The sequence below is a fragment of the Tachypleus tridentatus genome, chromosome 13, assembly GCF_004210375.1.
Source record: "Tachypleus tridentatus isolate NWPU-2018 chromosome 13, ASM421037v1, whole genome shotgun sequence".
In the NCBI taxonomy this organism is placed as follows: domain Eukaryota; kingdom Metazoa; phylum Arthropoda; class Merostomata; order Xiphosura; family Limulidae; genus Tachypleus; species Tachypleus tridentatus.
The window spans coordinates 273,505,129-273,512,445 of NC_134837.1; the positions used below are offsets into that span (position 1 = coordinate 273,505,129).

At 31.2% G+C, this 7,317-nt stretch overlaps 1 long non-coding RNA gene across 1 annotated transcript; it reads right to left on the bottom strand.

Moving 5' to 3' along the window:
* Positions 1 to 389: 389 nt before the first annotated feature.
* LOC143238546 (uncharacterized) lies at positions 390 to 2,903 on the bottom strand. Its single transcript, XR_013020632.1, has 3 exons — positions 2,697 to 2,903; positions 1,009 to 1,151; positions 390 to 562 (listed from the first exon to the last, which is right to left on the bottom strand). It is a non-coding gene; the product is annotated as an uncharacterized LOC143238546 (long non-coding RNA).
* Between the last annotated feature and the right edge of the window lie 4,414 nt (positions 2,904 to 7,317).

The window sequence follows — 7,317 nt, forward strand, 5'->3', positions numbered from 1 at the left end:
ACAATAATGTTATTCTTCAGCATCTAATTAAAAACACAAAAACATTTTATTATCATTCCTGACAAAAAAAAATTTTTTTACAAACTGTGTAAGAGACGACTCCACTAAATTTCTGTAAATAATTTGTACACGTTTTGGAATTTACAAATAAATTCATATTGATGCCGCTTAAATAATGAAGCAATGTTTTCTAATTTAGGCCTAACAGAGAGAATTCAAACCTTAAGTGAAATTACATCGAAGGGATTGTTCAGTTAATGTGTGCTATTACCATGAATATTTTGGACCGCTCTACAGAGGTTGTTCCAATATAAAATGTTTCTTTAGAAACACATGAGCAGATATTTGTAATAAATTAAAACATGACAACACAAAATAATAATTTTTTAAAACGCTTTTATTAAACATTAAAAGTTGACAGACAATTTCCCGCCTCCAAAGAAGAATAACTGGGATTTCAGTGACATCTATAAATCAGTTGATCTGATGTTAGCTTATCATAACAATACGTGAGTATAAAATCTGTAGTTTAGTGGATGCCGTTAACTGCATACATAATACACTGAAAAAAATAAGTAGATTAAATATAGTTTCACTGAGCAGGAACTAAAACAGGTTTTGCTACATTTTGTAATAGTTCATCATTAGGTTTGTGTGACATCTTAACTTGTCTATATTCAATACGTAAAAAAATTACATTGATTAGGAAATACGATTGTTAAATTAGTAGACAATAAAACAGTTTCTAATACTTAAAGAAAATATATTTAATATTAACGAAATATTGTTTCAAGACCATTTGTTGTTAAGTAAACAACCAAATAATAAACAATCTAACTGCTTATTGTTAACTACAAAACTTTGTTGTGTGACACATCAGATATGGAACTTATTAAAATGTATCATAATAATATGAACCAACATTCGATTACTAAAGTTGTTTTTCAAAACTTGAAAGAATCGAATCTTAGTTTGAATATTTATCTATAATATAATACAAGTCCTTACCAGAGGAGTAATTCTCTCAGTACTTGACACAACAACAATTTATTTCCAACTTTTACATCGACGTCCCCAACCCTTCTCGCCTTTTCCACAACAACGACCTTTACGTTTTCCACTACCTTTGAAGTTTTTGTCATTTTCTTCATCTTCAACATAATTCATGAAATAATTAATTAATCATTTGATCCCCATTGTTACAACTTTAAACTATTTATACTTTAAAGTTAGAATAATTAAAAACACATCTAGCTTAACTTCTGTAACTGTAAAATAAAATCTGAACGGTCGTTTATTTACATGAGGAATAAGCAGCCAATTTGGTTTGGTCAATTTTGCACAAACGTGCAGAGTGGCTTCGGGCGATGTGTAGGTCACGTGCATCGATCCCCAGGTTTTCGTGTTGCAAGACTTGAAGATTATTAGTGTGTCACCGGAATAAAATGGTCAGTTATAGCCATTACTATTTGTAGCTAGTGCCTAACAGACGGTAATTGTTCTACCAATATTTTGTGCCACAAGTGCCTCAACAGCCTGTTTTGAACAAAAATATCAAAAAAAAGAAAAAAAGGGTGATTAACTTTTACTTTTACAACGCACCTGCAGTGTTGACAGTGTGTACTCTAGTAAGCGTCCTCACGTATCGAATCTCTGACCAGGGTTAAACTGGGACTGAAAAGTACGAAACAAAGTTCAGACGCTTGAAGATTCGCACCATTACTATTCCTGGCCTTCTGGTTTCAATGTCAAAGTGGATAACAAAATGGAGTTACACCTCTTTCAAATCCCATTTTAGCCACTACTGCAGGCTCTTCACTCCCAAAGTTAGTTAGGCCTAGTCCTAGTTATTTTAAAACCATCATTTCAAAAAAAAATTGTTTATTTTGTTAATTATTAGAAAAAAATTAAATAAGATAAAACTCTTCCACTCTGGAAACATAGGAGTAAATATTAATTTTAAAGGAGTATTATTAAATTTGTTACGTGTTTTGGAATATTAACTGACGATTTTGTTTTCTTTGAAATATTTATAGGTATAACCATAAGCCAAACATGCGTATTACAAATCACATAAACTGCGGATAACCTAGGAGAAACAAAACTTAGAACAAAAATTTCGTTCCCGGACACGTCCTTCTCCACTGGCAAAGCGACATGTCTGAGAACTTAAAAATTAGAAAATGGGTTTTGATACCAGTGGTTGGTAGAACACCGAAAGCCTATTTCGTACTTTCAGGCTTAATTATAAACAAAAACTTCAAATATCTGATTTGGTAACACGAATGGATAAGTTAAGAAAATATATTCTTGATTAATTTCTAGTTTAAGTATTACAGTCATTAACTGTGAACTTATTGTTCCCCTTAACAAAAATTATTTTTTGTTTCTAATATTTTCCTACTTTCTGTGTTTATATATTTATTTATAATTCCTTATATTTTTAACATTGTTATATATACTTTATCTTGTTGGTCATGTGAAGTATTTATTACATATCTGTGGTTACACTTTATTTTCATATACAAACACTTATTAAAACGTAAGATTATCAAAATTGTTGTATTTGAAAATAATTTCAAATAAGTCCCAAAAATAGCAAGAAGACAAACTAACAGTCTTCAGTGATACATAATTATGAACTTAAATGTTATTCAAAACAACACGTATCATTAAGACAGAAAACTAAGTTTCACCTGAAGTTTTAGTCTCACACATGGGAAAAAATCTATTTGTGTCACAAGTACTTTGAAAAAAATATCCCCTCAGGAGCAAAACACACTTCAAGTCCTTGTTTAGCGGTGGTGTTATGAAAGGCCAGTCGTCACTATTACCGATTACGTTTTGGTTTTCGTCCGTCAGAAGAGTGCCATTCAAAAAAACTCAAGTGGCAGCAATTAAATACATCTTTTCCAAATACGTAGCCACCTGTTTAGCCAGTTCAGGAGTTTGGGGGGATAGCAGCTCTTCCCCCCTATAAGTTCACAGAACATGTAAACAGCTTCGATATTCGTTAAGGCTGTTGGATACACATTATAACAGGTGTCTTTAACACAGTAGGAAACATCGGCTGTAAAAAAATACACATTTGTTTATTGTTCAAACAATGATGTTTTCAATAAAGTCAACTTTGACAACAATACTGTTATTGTTGTGATGTGCAAACATACAATGAGTTCAATAGATATTGTCACAGAATCAACCAAGTTGATAACTATATTATAAATATTAATTATAATAGAAGGATAAATATAAAGTTTTGTTGCTCTAGACGCAGAGGTGTATTATATTTCACTGACGTAAATCCAACATTGTAATATATCAAGGAAATCTCACGACAATAGCTATATTAAGTTTCTAAATAACTAACCAATCTAAACAGAAAATTATATGAATCTTCTGTAGAGATCTGAAATCATAAATTACTATAATATAACACAAATGTTAATGATGTAAAGAACCAGATTATTTAAATTAATTTATAACTAGACGGTTCCATCAATGATACGTTTCTCGTTATATTATACAAAGATACGTGCTTCAACATACCTTTAGGAATTTCACAGAGACTTCAACCTGAGATATGTGAATCAGTTATTTCCACTTGAAACTAGAACTTCTTTTCATTGCTACTTTACCATTTTCTACTGTTTGTGGTTGAGAAGTTCCCCAAAGATTAATAAAAGCCGAATTGTTTACTGTCTCTTCTTGAGACAGACCAAGCCACACTGGACTATCATCGGTTATTGTTCTGCTGGCCAAATCCATAAGGAACTTCGCTGTTTCTTCATCAGAAGGCGTAGCCGGTGTCATTCCGTAAAATCTGCAAACTTGTGACACATATATTTTCCAAGATGATAAAATAGGTCCATCCGTTTTATATTGTAACACGTTGTTTCAGTACAGTCCAGAACTACACAAAGTAGAAACAATCAGGAACAATAAGTGACATAATTTTGAAATAATGCTAGTGTTACCGGACTAAAATCAATAACATTATGAACAACTAGAGAGTGAAGACAGAAGACTAGTTCATGTTCTCACGTCTTTTACATGTAGCTATATGTAAATAACGTGTTGTACACATGATTTTATATAAAAGTACGTTCTTGTCCAGTTTGTTAACTTATGAACTAAAAAGGAATATTTTTTATTTTTTAAATCTTAATCAATATTATCAAAACCATTCATTTCTTCCTGCTAAGCTATAATAATGATGTATAAGACGTGTATACTCGAGGTTTTTGAATTCACACATAACAAACAAACGTAAAAGTACAAAATTTATTTATTTTGTGATTAAAATTATAATTATCATATTGAGATACTGCTCGCTAACAAACGTGTTGCGATAGGACTCTTGTAACTGGAGGAAGAAGAAATGTTGTGTAGTTGATGGTTATATTTTTATGATCTATTTGTGTTTAACTTTCATATGTTTAGAGGAATTAAATAAATTACACGTTGAGGTTTTATACGTTTCCCAGGATACTTTAAATCTTTTATTCATTTGTATATTGTAACAAGTTGTTTCTGTCCACAACTATACAGAGTGGAAACAGGAAAAAATAAAATACAAGTTTGTAGAATGCGGTATCAACAACTTGAGAGTTGTTAAAGAGTAGTCTGGTTCGTGTTTTGAAGTCTGTAATGCGTAGTGAAATGTAAATAATGTATCGTACACTTAGTTTCAGAGTTTGAAATGTTCATATTTTTATATCAAAGCCTCTATGTACCCTGAAAAACGTGTTACGATAGGACTCTATAACTGGAAGAAGGAGAACCTGTGGTTTGATTGTTGCTAACACTTTCTCTAACATGTAAACATTATCATATTGTGATGTAATTTCACTAATAGCATTGGTTTTTGTCTTATAACTATAGATATATCTTAGCCCATTGCCATTGTAACACCCTGATGGATGCTCGAAACTTCGCATAAAATAAACTAGGTAAGTTTTGACTTAGTCATGTCAATTTATTCTTTATTATCATTTATCTAAGTTTTATTTCTCCTTCAACTCTCAATCAATAACTGTTTAATTGACAGCTTTGTTGTTTATGCTGTATTAATTTTTAACCTTCAGATATTGAGACGAGTTAACATTAAACTGCAGAGAGTAAAAGAAACTTGATAGATTTTATGGTAAAACACTTTAATATATATATGATAAGACTGTATACAAACCATGTTTAACGACTTCAAACAATGAATCCTCTAACAACTGTTATAGATACCGTGGAATTCAGTAGACTTTATCAGCTGCTTTCAAGTTAAAAGTGTTGTTATATCATAGAAACAATAATAATCAATCTCATTTTGACACATTAAAATCATATGAATAGCTGTGATGTTCATGTTTCATTCCTTATGATATGAGATGTATAATTACCGTGTAAATAACAATATAAGAATGTCGTTCATTTTAATTCCATATAAAAAAGCATCTTTTACTATATACATATCATTTCTCTATAAGAACAATTATACTTACTTTCCAAACTTGCCTGTACTTCTTCAATAGTATTTTGTGCCTGTATTCCAGTTAAGATTGGACATAGCAGCAACTATATAATCATGAGGACCAAATACAGTTGATGTTATTATTGCATCTACGGTGAACTAAGTTAAAAGGATACAACTACAAGTGATGACACACAAAACTACCCAAGCCTATCTGTGGCTGTGGTTCGTTTTATCATTGTTTTAAAAATAAAACTTAGTACATATTTCTTATTCTATCTATTATTATTTATCTTATTATACTAATACATATCTTAACAATAAGACACTATGATGTGTTTTCCCTGGTAGTTTTGAACACACGGTACAATATTTTATAAACACAGAAACTCTCAGTAGTATACTTACACATAAAGCTATAACTTGACGCATCTTCTGCCCCATCTTCATCTGAGGTCCAGTATTGTACTACAGGAGTTTCAGTCAGCTCTTTGTATATTGGTAACCCACTGAACTCACGGGTTTATATAGCTGTTGATACACCGATACATTTCTGTAGGAGGAGTCACACTTATTAGGAACAGCTGTATGAGGGCGTGGTCTAGTCTGTAAAATCAACTTCTCTCCTAAAACAGCTTTTGTAACTTTTTTTATTGGTTGAAAAAAACTATAGTGGGATGTATCAAAACATGCGGAAGTTGGTGGCGCAGAAAATAATCGCATTTACTGTAGACATTCAAACCATGAAATAGTGTCATTTTTAACATGAACATCTAATTTAAACCCTTAGATAAAGTTGGAACATATTTCAGTGGTGTTCAGCCATTCCAGAATGTTGGTCAGGAACTTCATTGTTATTCTTTGATAAATTGTTTAGGCAGAATATTCAAGATGAAACTTTTTAGAATGGACTTACGAAACGCCGTTTTCTACACTTGTGTCTCCACAATAGGTAGTTGCTGTCCATTCTACAAAATTTTATCACTGATATTTTAAACTATCCAGTTCGATAAAACGTGAAAGGTTTTTGTTAGGTGTCCTACACACTATAGGCTAATTTTTAATGATAAGTAAATTAAGATGCAATTAACATTACTTAATGAGATTATTCTATGTTAATTAACTGACGCACCTGAACAAACGTTAAGGCTAATCAAAAACTACTTTATTCTACTTGGTAACATGATAACTGACGTTGTTGATATATTGTTAATTTTCAGTTATATTTGTACGTAACGATAGAACTGTTACGTTCTTGTTACATAAAACACATATGTGTTCCAGTTAAAATATTTGTTACAAAATACTGACAGTCTCATTGTAATGTAATATCTTGGGAATGACTGATGTTGTACTAACTTGAAACAGAAAGTAGTGCTCGTTTATTAAATAACATGAATAACTGACCTTGTTAGGATAATGTTAAATTTAAACAGATATTACCATTCGTATGCTAAATAACTGTATTAAGTAACTGACGTCGCTGAAGAAGCGTTAATTTCATAGGTTCCTTTTATTTATCTGCTTGTCCCTGTAAATCATATGCTTCACCTTGTTATATAAAACAATATGGTATGATATTAAGAATACTTTTCATATTTCGCTTGTGTTATGTAAGATAAGGTCGTTTGTTATGATATGAAAACTTGTTTCACCTAATTGCATACTTCACCTTGTTATATAATACAGAATAACGTCGCTTCCGATTCCAGTTTGCTATTGTTCTATTCTTATGTTGTTTGATATGTAAAGCTGACTCTCTAATTGTTTGTTTCCACCTCTCAGCCATCTTTTCATTGCACATTGACAAAGTGATACCAGATGACATAAGAAAAGACAAAAGAGGTATTAGA